This window comes from Ochlerotatus camptorhynchus, unplaced genomic scaffold (genome assembly GCF_037179485.1).
Source record: "Ochlerotatus camptorhynchus isolate MF236.1 unplaced genomic scaffold, CSIRO-AGI_Acam_v1.1 ptg000036l, whole genome shotgun sequence".
NCBI lineage: Eukaryota > Metazoa > Arthropoda > Insecta > Diptera > Culicidae > Ochlerotatus > Ochlerotatus camptorhynchus.
The window spans coordinates 987,052-999,642 of record NW_027040527.1 but is presented as its reverse complement, the minus strand read 5'-3'; the positions used below and the strand labels follow the sequence as shown (position 1 = coordinate 999,642).

The window sequence follows — 12,591 nt, the reverse complement described above, 5'->3', positions numbered from 1 at the left end:
GGTTTCCTGAAATAAGCATAAAGTAAAATACACCCCTGCCTACACACCGTTTTCTGCGACTCTGTAGCTCTTCCCTCATATGAAATATCCCGTAAGCAAACGTCAGACAGTGCGTGAAACATGGCGGCCACCGTACTGCTTCAAGAGAAAAATTTTCGACGGTGCCGTGTGAAGGCGAATAAAAGTCGTGTCGAGACCAGTATTGTAAGCGGTCACCGTAGTCGACACATTTTCTATGATAATCAACTGCCTTTGCTTCCGGCACTTGCAAAAAAAAAGCTTCCAAATCACAGTACCAAACTAAAATGTCATACGACAGGCTCTGTCATACGACACTGTTGCCGAAGGCCGTCACGAATGTATGTATTTTAGTTTTTCTCATAATAAGAGCTGCTGATGTTGTGCTTGTGTGAATTCTGAAAATAGCAAGCAACGATGGCTTAGTAATAACATTTCTGATCAGAAATGGTTTAATTTATCATCAAATTGAGGAATTAGAACGAAATCATACATGTCATATGATAGTTATTTTATAGTTTTATTTTTGCTTGAATGTTGTTCTACCGTTTGTGTTGTGTAAGAGAGACGACAGTAGAGCATGGGAGTACGAATACAAACTGACTGTCGCGCACGACACCGAAGCGAGGGTGGTAAAAAGGAATTAGAACGAAATCACATATGTCATATGATGATTATTTGATAATTTTCTTTTTGCTCAAAAAGCACGTAATCCATAAGTCATCGTACTTGTCCGGCTTCATAAAGGAAACTACGGTTAAATCGTGGCTTTCTTATTAGATTACGACACCACTGTACCGCTGCTACGGGATCAGAATTGATCAGATCGCCATAGATGATCTTGAAACCCCTGCAGTGGACCCTCAAATTGAGCTGGAGACCATTGTCGTGGATAATGAGACAGAATTGCTGCTTGGGCAACAAGAAACGCTCCTTTAGAATGAGAACAAATGCCTGGAGATCGCTCCCGCGCAAAACAGGGTTCCTCTGTCATTAGTATATAACGAGCACGGCGAAGAGATAGCTATTCTGCCATATGTTTTGGTCATCTACGGAAATTCAAGCTAGGGGTTCGGGTGACATATTTTAAAGAGTCTGCATTATAAAGAGACATGTCGAAATTGGAACAATCGATTATCTGTCAAAGTCATAGGAAAAGTCATTCCAATCGAGCAGAAGACCTGTCAAATGAATAAGATGTCGTCTCTTTATAAATTCAGGCTCTTTAACATATTTCATTATGGCATCCAGTGAAACTCGTCGTCAAGACAAGCGTGTGGTCAAACCACAACATTTGTTGTATATGACAATGAAAGTTCTTCGTCTTAGAGTTTCCGTAGGCTTGCAATGCACTTTTAAGTTCACGGGGACCGCAAACATTACAAGTTGTCAACCTTAAGGACCACCTTATTCATGGAGCTGTGCATTGAGCGAAATCTATCCTTCCTCAAATCAATACCGAATTCAGTACAGTATTGGCAACAAAGGAAGATAAATTTGTTCACCATGATGCGACAATTGGGAAAGCCTACGATGTTCCTCACACTCAGTTCAAATGAGATGAAGTGGCCCCATTTGTTGAATCTCCTACATCGATTGACAGAAGGACACAATGTAAATGACTTAACAGATCCTATCCAGGAATTGACTGCACTACAAAGAGCAAATATGGTCAATCATGATCCAGTCACGTGCTGTGTGTACTTCAACAAGCTGATTGACACGATTGAATTTCAGCACCGTGGAAGTCCTCACACACACATCTTGCTATGGCTGAACAAGGATCCTCGGAAATCAATCAGTGAAAGTATGCCAAAAACTACAGGTGCAACAGTATCATGGTATTCGTGCCTGTACTACCATCGGCCCTTTTCAGGGCCACCAAGATAATTGAAAAAAGAGTTAAATTTCTGAACATGTCCCAACTAAAATTCATATCAAAAGCTTATCTTTTCATGGTAAGCATAGTCATACTAAAGAGAATAAACAGAGAGAATCGCGCTCAAATTCCTATTCCTACACAAAACACAAGTCCTGCTACAGTTAACAAATAATATTTATTATATAAGAGCACGTAGTCCGACGTCACCATTGCGTACAGCCCCAGAGGGCTGTCCCTAGTAGTTTTTCAAAAGTTCTTTCATCGATTTATCATTTTACGTAAAATATCACCTTAGAACTAAAAAAAAAATCCGTAGAAATCCGTAGATTTGAATAAGTCTACGGAATTGCAGAGAAAAAAAATCTGGCATCGCTGGGTACAATGTCAAAGATGTGCATAAAATTCCCAACAGGTCCCCCTTTGACATCAAGAAGATTGCACGGACTGTTTTATGCAAAGGATGAGTACAAGAAGAATATTATATTCAATGTGGAATCACAACATTTCTACTACCAGCTTCTAGCTCATGTCTTTAAACATTTTGTAAAGTTTGGTGCTACCACTTACAATACAGTATACGAGAATGATAAGAAATGTAAACAATTACTTTAAGCTATGTTTTCTGGCGACTTCTTTATAATATGAAGCATTTGTTGTTTGATGTCTGTGGGGGCATATATTGTTTAGGTGTGGAAAAATCATAATATACATCGTTGAAAGTTTCATTCAGATCGGAAAGAGTCGTGCAAGATTTTGACTTTTCTGGCATATTTTACCTGGATTATATATTATAGCCACTAACTGACTAAAATGTTACGACGATAGTACTGGCCTTGACAAATAAATGGATAATGAATGCAAAATTAATTAATTAATATGGATTTTCGTCATACTAAGCACAGCGAGCACCTTTTCTCCCTTTTCAAACGGGCTTTATAAAAAATTTGTTTCTATTAAAGTTGACTACTAAATTAATGTATCCGTACGTACTATTAGATTTGATAAAAAGCCACATATTGTTGAGATATTGTTAAAAACCTAACGCTGCTTATTGATTCCAATTCCGTCATACGAGTTTCAGTTCCATCCACACACATTGAAACGTCATTGGATTTACTTCGGTATACGGATGGAGGCAGAAAAAAATGATTCGCTAGGAATGCTTCTTCTGTTTAATAATTTAAATAATGCCTTCTTATACATTTTGTGTTGTAACTTTTGAGCAAAACGTATGATTGATTCCTTCACGTAGAAATCATTGATATATTTTAAAAATACCACGCTTATGCCGATGTAGTTATCTACCATACTTAGTCGAAAAAGAGCCTAATTTCTACTAAAGCTGTCAAAATCCATCAGAAAAGTTTAGCTGCAGAACAGCCTGTTCATCCAAAAAAGGCAGCTAAGTGTTGCCAGTAAAAGCTTTTCTGCAGCTAAATTTTGTTGACAGGCCAGATGGAATATAAAGAATTAAGACAGAAACAATAGATTTGGTCCAATGCATTTCACCTGAAGTACAGGACACCAGAATAGGTAGAATTGAAATCTGCAGAAGATCATGCGGAAATAAATTTGCATCACTTACTTGTTTGGAGTAAACCATCACCATGTTCATTGGAAGATGAGATAATATGACGTTTAGCAAAATTAAAATGGGTAGTTATTAACGGAAATTACATTCCAGTTATATTCGAAGTGGAGTCATTAAATTTTCCAGCGTTTTTTAACGATAAAAAGGCTTTGTGAAGATGATGTAGATCCACGCGCTTGTTATGATGTTTTATAATATCTGAATGCCTTAAGTTTATCTCAAAAAATAATTTATGACAGAAATTGTAATAAACTAATTTACCGAAAAATGTTTTCATTTTTTCAGTTTTTGCCGAAAGCAGATTGAATTTATTGTTTCGCTAGTATCTTTGTTTTAAAAGAAATGTTAGATGCAACTGTAGCAGCTTTAAAAAAGGCAATGTTTAATTTATACTGTAAAAATATTTTCATAAAAACGAACTCGATTAATGACAGAAAAGCTAGCCTTTAAAACAAATCGCAGTTTAAAATACAGAACGGTAAAATGTTGTTAAAGCGAATGGCTTCTATTTTAGCAAAAACTTCGCCGTATCTCAATTCATGCGTTCACCTGCGTAGCCAAAACTAATCCCTCCGAATTAATTCTCCATTTTGACCGATTATCATCTTTCTATCCAGCTTTTTAAAAGCCTCATTTGTATTCCCAATCCAAACATGGCTTCTTTACCAGCAACTTCAAGCTACTCTTCGTAAACTCTCTTCCCACTGGATCACACAACCAGCGCAGCGCAACTCAAGCTCACAGACCAAGGGAGAAAAAAAATAACATAACCAACTACCCCCCGAAGAAGTCACTTGCCCTGTACACACTCAACTCAACGCGCTCCAGATAATCCACATCAGATAGAGAGTCTAGAAGAATGAGCTCAGAGCGCGAACCAGGCCGCCTCGAGTAGGTATTCATTCGACATTGCTGGTACACATTTAACTCTTCTTTCTTTATGCTGCTCCGTTACTAAGGTCAAATTCTTCGAGTACAGTCAAGCGCGAAACGGCCGATGCTGGGGAAAGAACCACAACACAAACAACCTGACCATGATGGCGTTGTACTCGGAATCCGGCCGGCAGTCCCCTAATTACGACAGCAACATCAACATAACAGAAAAATGAACGGATGAAATCAACAGAACGAGCGAGGCGCGGGAGGGCGGCGGAGGATGGAGGAACGCTTAGAGCCGGTTTTAAGGTATAGGCTCATTCGAAGGGATAAGACCGTGGTGTTGAGTTGTGGGTTATTGGCGGAGTCGACATGGGAGTTAGAGTGGGCATGGGAGAAAAGTGGAACGGGACCTGCCCCGACCAGATGGAGACACCAAGCCGTGCGAAGGGGTGATGAAAAATTCTCTCACATTCGTAAGAATGTTGAGTTTGCGGTGTTTCGCTTATTGAGTTAGTTGAAAAACGGGAATTTTAATTGAAATTTCATGAAATTTACAAAATTTTAGGCAAATTGGAAATGTGTTAAAACAAGAGATATGTATGGGAAGTCAGCCAGCAGAAATTTTCCAAAAACATCGTCCGTTGAAACACCGTCGACAACTGTTACAACTGCTGTTGTTGTTATTGATTAGCATTTGTGACTCTGTTCTGCTTGCTTAAGCTGCTCTCGCACGTCTTCGAAGCATTCTCATTTCTTTGTCATACTACAAATTGGATATCAAGATCAACAACGCGAGCTAAGCTTTTCACTTTTTTTTGTGTAACACAGGATTACACCACCCATGATTTCAACTCATAACCGTCTGGAGGGGTTCGTCACTTGATATCCTCTCGAAACACCCCTTTCACCGAGTGCGAGAAGTCATTGAAATCGTTTGTTCACTAGACCAAAACATGATAGATATGAAGCACCTTAACTCGATTGCCATTGACTTTACACACCTCCTGCTCGATACCGATCACCGCCTATTGAAACAATTGCACACGCGAGTAATAAAAAAAAAACGCCACGCTTAGTTTTTCTTAGTCTTAATCCGGATGGGATCCTTCTGCTGCCAGCTCACTTACGATAATGACTGTGAGGTTGAGAGCTAAGCTACGCCGAGTATTACCACCAATACATGGACCGCAATGGCAGAAAGCAGCAGCCTCCGGTTTCTTCTCTTTTCTCGTCGTCACCGACGAGCTTCAGCCAAACAGGTAATTTCAGACTGTAATAACAACTTCCTCTCGCTTATAGATACATGTATGTGCGCAGATGTATGCGACTACAAGCAGGTAAAAAATGGAAAAGATACGTTTGCATATACAAACTAATAAATGATCCATACAAAATAGAAAAACGCTCCTTAAAAAACACTCAAATTATCACATTTATAAAAATGTACGGTTGATCCATAGACCTAAAACAAATAGCTTCTTTATTGCTCATCTACTCGATTTACTGTCCATGTTTTTATTTTAGTCAGAGGAGTGAAGTGACGGGCAACCGTCTAGATTGAGCTTCCAAAAGAAGTTCTATAACAATATTCTTCTACGGTCGAACACCAGACGGGAACCCTAGTCAAAGTGCACAACCCAAGTAACATTTTAAGTTTTATGAAATACTACAAAGCAACTATAAAACAACATGCATAAAACCCTGGTCAAAGCTACTTTGTCATTAATGCATCCACCAAAACCTTATTAAGACTAGAATATGTCTAGTTGGCCCACCCTGGAGAAGGTTCTGAAGGGTGTATTCTCGAAGCTCTTCAAGATTGATTTACTGCAAAAGGTTGTATGACGAACGCATTGAGAACCATTTGAAAGCTAAAATAAAAGCTATTTAGCAACAATAAAAACCCTTTCCGAGCCATTTCCCCTAGCCGCTTGCTGAATCCTCTAGGAAAGCATCAATCAAGATAGAAAAGGATTTATGAATCCTAGCTTATCACAATAATTAAAATAGAAACTGATGGAAAAATCTTGTTGACTATCAACATTTATTAAAATAGTTCTCATTAAGTGGCCTAGTTTTAAGTGCCATTATTTATTATTTATTATTATTTTTTATGTGAAATTTACATGAACACATCGAAAAAATTAAGTCCACCCTCGTAAAACGTCGATTTGACTAATTATTTAACATTGAAGAATAAAATGTATTCTACAGGTCGAGCTTGGCCGAGGTTTTTTATTATTTTTGCATTTAAATGTTTGCTCATTACTAAATTTACCAAAATATAGTTATATCTAAGGAAACACAAAATAGATTGAAAATCGAAGATTGCAAAAAACAAGCAAACTAATTGTAACATGGCGGTGGCATAAAAGTTTATTTTTCATGGGTCATTTGTGAAAAAGTTGTTTTGCTTTCAAGAATTCCTTAACAAATTAATAAGGTTTTAAAATGGCTTTTATGAAGAAAACTTGCTGGCTGAATTGTATTTATCTAAAGCCATTTTGCTTGATTTATGGCAGCATTTATGGAGGCAAAGTTGCCTGCAAAAAGTTAAACGTCAAAGTTTGTTTATCTTTCGATAGTTGCGCTGTGAGATCCAGGATTCTTCCAGGCGATTTTCTCCCGATGGATTGGGAGCAGTTACTCAGTTAGTGTGCGATACTGTTTCACAACATTTCACATTTCGAACAGCTGGAATGGCAATCGTTCCCGAAAAAGATCCCTTTCTTCCAGATGGGCCCAACGATGCAGGGATGTACGCTTGAATGAAATTTTCGAATAGTTGATTCTTTCGCCGAATAAAATCGCTACTATGGATCGGAAAGCAGCTAATCTTCGCTAACTAACAGTTTCAGTGGTTTGCTGTCGGTTGTCATCTTTTCGCAAGATCTGGAGAAGGCTGGTATGTTTTTTAAACTTTCGACAATGTTGTATGAATTCGAGGGCCCCGCTCAATTTGCTCTTCTCCGCCAGATGGACAGTCGTTGATGGTATGCTGGTTCTTCTAGAGAAGTAAATTTAGCTGAAATCGACTTGAATTTTTCATTCTACTTCGTCTATCCTTCGAGATTTCCTTGTCATAAATTTGGCATTTATTAACTATGAGGAACCATCTTTTAAGCACAATTTGTAAACAGAGTAATTGGGGAGTTAATGATGCACTTTATAAAGCCTGAACAGTAACAATAAATGCTTTTTGCTCTAATGCAAAACCTAATGGTTTTAAGGTTGCTTTTATAATGATAGAACACGTTTATAAAGTATTTTATCAAGACATTAATAAACAATTGCTAATGACGTTTATGCTTGAATTACAGAACAGTTTTAAGGAGGGATTGATATCTGGTTTAAATTTATTTTTAAGACAAGACAGTTTTTGACTTTCTTGCCAGACTATAAAAGGGTTTTAAAACAGCAAAAAGCTGAATTACTAAGCAGGAATGTTTTACACTTTGAAAGGCTATATTTAAACTAAATGGATTGTTCATTGCCGTTATAAAACCATCATAAATCAGAGTGGATGCTAAATGGTTACTGAATTGTTACTTGGGAACGCTATACTGCCGGAATTCACATATCAGTCCCTTTTAGTTTTTCATCACTTTTGAGTTAACCTCAGGAATAGTCTTTATTTTTATCGTACTTTCAAAAGTCACACTGAAAATTAAAGTTTTGTATGGATAAAACGACAAAAAAAATACCAAGTCATGTGCGTCCCATATTGTTCCATATTCAAAATCATTAAAACCACCATCCAATTTAATTCATAAAGTCTGGAACGCCCAAAAATTGGTCATCTTCAAATTGGTGTATTTCTGTTAAAAATGCATAACAAAAAAACAAAACCTGAAATTCTGCATTTGGAAATTGAGTGTATATACAATGGTTGCTATGATGGGTTTTCATCGTTTACTCTCCAGTTTTCAAAATGACGTCCAAGCAAGAGGAGCAGCGTTCTCACACGCCAAGTTGGCAAAATTGCTGGATGTGGCCAATTCGACCGTGATAAACGTTTTAAAAGTTTTACATTAGATGCTAGTTTCAAATAACAGACTGTAGTGGTAATTTTTATACGATAGATGGAGTAGATGAAAGCATAGAGTTGATAGTTCCGTTAGAGTACGGCAGTGTGAAGATTGTATATAGATATTAGAATAGCGAACTAGGACAACTTTTAAGGAAGGTACAAATCGGTTTTTTCATCTCTCTTTACCAAACTCCCCCTTTGGAGAGGGATGGTGAGGGGTGTCCCCCCCCCCCCCGCCACCACTGGCAAAAAGAGATGAAAACCGACCCGTTCAAGTACCAACTGTGTGTTTGAAACAGTTCTACCGATTTTTACCGCACTTCAATTGTTATTTAAAGGAAGGCATCCAGTCGTAGGTTTGGAAATTGCAACTATTGTTTACCCCTACCACGATATGTGCTCCTGTCATCGTCGACTTGACGATCTCGAGGGGACACGGGTGGGGTAGGTGTTGCTACTGTACCTTTCGACCATTGACAGTACCAAACCTACGACTGGATGCCTTCCTTCAAATAACAATTGAAGTGCGGTAAAAATCGGTAGAACTGTTTCAAACACACAGTTGGTACTTGAACGGGTCGGTTTTCATCTCTTTTTGCCAGTGGTGGCGGGGGGGGGGACACCCCTCACCATCCCTCTCCAAAGGGGGAGTTTGGTAAAGAGAGATGAAAAAACCGATTTGTACCTTCCTTAAAAGTTGTCCTAGTTCGCTATTCTAATATCTATATACAATCTTCACACTGCCGTACTCTAACGGAACTATCAACTCTATGCTTTCATCTACTCCATCTATCGTATAAAAATTACCACTACAGTCTGTTATTTGAAACTAGCATCTTCAACTATGTAAATCGTTGACTTCACGTAGAAGTAATATTAAAAAAAAACATATAGTCAAAGTTTTAAAAGTGTTCGGGGAGCGTCTGTCGACCGCCAGGAAGCCTGGAAGCGGCGGTAATCGTAATCCGGACGTGACAGCGACCACGAAGAAGGTGGCGGTGAAATATAAGCGGAATCATAACCTCTCCATCCGGGCCGTCGCTGGCAAGCAAAATGTCTCCCATACTACTGTGCAGCAGGCCAAGAAATGAGCCGGGTTGTCGACGTTTAAGAAGGTGAAGGTGGCGAACCGAGATTACAAACAAAACACGTCGGCAAAGCAGCGGTCCCGAAAGCCGTATACGAATCTGCTCACAAAGTTCGACTGTATCGTCATGGACGACGAATCTTATGTGAAGACGGATTTCAAGCAGCTTCCGGGACAGGAGTTTTATACCGCATCACGAAAAGGGAAGGTGGCTGAAATTTTCAAAACCATCAAACTATCGAGGTTCCCGAGAAAATATCTCGTCTGGCAGGCCATATGCCGGTGTGGTCTAAAAAGCGGTATTTTTATGACTACGGGAACCATCCTTTAAGAGATCTTCGTCCAGGAGTGCCTGTAAAAGCGGCTGCTGCCATTCCTAAAGCAACATAATAGACCTGTGTTGTTCTGGCCAGACTTGGCGAGCTGCCACTATGGGAAAAAGGCAATCGAGTGGTACGATGCGAACAACGTGGTTGTGGTACCCAAAGACCACAACCCTCCCAACAACCCAGAACTCCACCCTATCGAACGATATTGAGCCTTGTTCAAACGGAATCACAAAAAAAAAAACTAATAAAACCATGAAAAACGAGCAGCAGTTTAAATCTAACGGGCTAAGCGGAAGGCACGGCAGTTCGGATTTGGCAAACCAAAAGAATAAACGAACATTTTTCCTTTAAATATATGAATTGAACTACCAAAAGAAAAAAAAAAAAATTTTACTGAAAGAACGATTTTTTGTCGACCAATTTTTGCACGTTCCAGTCTTTAGGATCAATTTTAAACCTAGGCAACAAATGGTTATGGCTGTAGAAGTTTACTTTGAGATATTTTGGAATTTCATCTTTCGTTCATATGTAGTTGCCATGACGCCGCTTGTAATTTTTGTTAAAAAAAATTGGTATTTTTTTGGGATGTCTTCGTATATTGTGGCTGGATGAGACTGGACTCGAAAAACTCTGCATCTATTGACGACTAGCTAACACATTGCTGCTTTCTAGCGATACAGTAGATTTCAGAATTTGAATACAATACTGGAACTGAAATTGCTATCCACCTTGCCACCAGTTCATTCTACATAAACTAATCCTTCAAGACCAACGCTTCCATTAGGCTTAAGCTTAAACTCAATTATATCTTCTGTTCTGTTCTGTCATCTTCGATCAAATCCGCTTTGGTAGTTCAATCTCATAATTTTCACTGCACTTAAATTATCGCTTGTAAAGGGTGTATTCGATAAAAATGACACACACATATTTACTCACCAAAATTAAACCGATTTTTTGATTTTCTTGACATTTTCAGGCAATGAAAAACTACTAATGAGTTGTGATTTACAAAATTTATTTGCTCCAATTTCGTCTCCCATCCCGAATGCCCGCACCTCCCTCTTCACTTCACCCATCAAATTTTGTACAATCGATTTTCCCAATGTGTTTTTGTTGGTTTTACCCAAATTTTCCTCAACTCCAGCTCTGTTTTAATAGTTTTGGGATGTTTGCATAGTTCTGTCTTCATAATTGCCCAGAATTTTTCAATTGGGCAAAGTTCCGGTGAATTTGGTGTGTTCATTTCTTTTGGCACAAAATTTACTCCGTTGGCTCGGTACCACTCCAACACGTTTCGAGCGAAGTGGCAGGATACTAGATCAGACCAGAACAGAGTTGATCCTTTGTGCTTCCTTATGAATGGCATGAGACTCTTTTTAAGGCACTCTTCCGTGTAAATTGCGCTGTTGATTGTTCCGGAAGTTATGAAGGATTCGCTTATTTCACCAAATCCACAAATCGCCTGTCAGATCAGGAACTTATTTGCAAATTTCGATAATTTCTTCTTTCCAACATCCTCCGGAACATCGAACTTAGACTTGGCAACGAAATATTCTTGCCCAGGAAGTTGACGGAATTATTAGAATATTTAAGATAAAGTGGTCAATTCATGAAATTCTAAAGCTTCATTGCAACTAGGACAGGATCATCACTACAAGTGACTTTGAAAAATAACACAGTGAAATTCGTCACTTCATGAAACTGATCATGAAGTGACGAATTTCACTGAAGTTTCGGATCTTCCCGGAAACTATTCTTTACACACCGCCCCCCACAGTCCATATCTCGATTTCAGATTCAACATTATTCATGTTACGTCAGTACAAAAGATTCAAAAGAAATCGCGGGGCTCTAGAATCAGTTTCAATAATTGACCACTTTTACGGTTGTTCCGGATCTTCAGAAAAACCATCATGTGGTCCCAGACAGACCGTGCAGTTCCAGATCAAAATTCATTCAACAGTCATCACTTTAACCGATGTAGAAAAAACCAGGAACTCTTGGATCAGAGTCTACCCCCCCCCCCCCCCCCCTTATAAAAAAAACTATTCCCGAGCGATAATCCAAATGATAGAAACATACCACAAATGATTTGGATGATACCCTGAAAACGTAATTAACCCTTTTAACCCCTCTAGAATAAAGCTAAGTTCATTGCAAAAATCCTTCAAAACGGGTATTAAATAAAATTCGAAATATAATCTCAAATAAGAGGGAGCATAACAAGAAGCCTTTACCATGCAAAAATGCCAGAGAAAAAATCGTTTTGATGAATAATCAAGATTCCAAAAATTGCCTGGGGTCATAAACCCAACATACAGACAAAGGGTTGAGGAATTTTTTTTTTTTTTATAATTACTTTATTTGTACAGGCTCAATCGAATAAACTTTACAGAGCCGAGTTATCCTTTGCGTTATACATTATTACTGTCTTAAATTTAAAGTTAAAGGAACTGGACCGAGTACTCGCGGTTGTCTCGAGGTTAGTGGAGATTTACAATTTTTTGGATGGGAAAAGGAAAGAAGGAGGTTTGAAATGTGGTTTACGATACAATTATTTAATTAATCCTAAAGCATGAAATTATTTCTATTCATCTTGAAAACAAACATTGAAAAAAAAACCCCACACGTACAAAATACAAACTAAACACAAGGTTAATCAAACTTACAATCTAAGGTTAATATCCTTAAAGTAAACATATATGAGTTTCATAAACTCCAGATCGCGTCTAGCCAAAATATCCCGAACTGGAACATTAGGTTGTCTACCTCGAG

At 38.4% G+C, this 12,591-nt stretch overlaps 1 protein-coding gene across 1 annotated transcript in view; it reads right to left on the bottom strand.

Moving 5' to 3' along the window:
- Positions 1 to 952, bottom strand: part of LOC135710524 (DNA-directed RNA polymerase II subunit RPB9) — a 344,595-nt gene extending 343,643 nt beyond the window's left edge. Inside the window, exon 1 of the mRNA XM_065233126.1 lies at positions 941 to 952. The gene's annotated coding sequence lies outside the window, so the exon portion shown is untranslated. The remainder of the gene's footprint in view (positions 1 to 940) is intronic.
- Between the last annotated feature and the right edge of the window lie 11,639 nt (positions 953 to 12,591).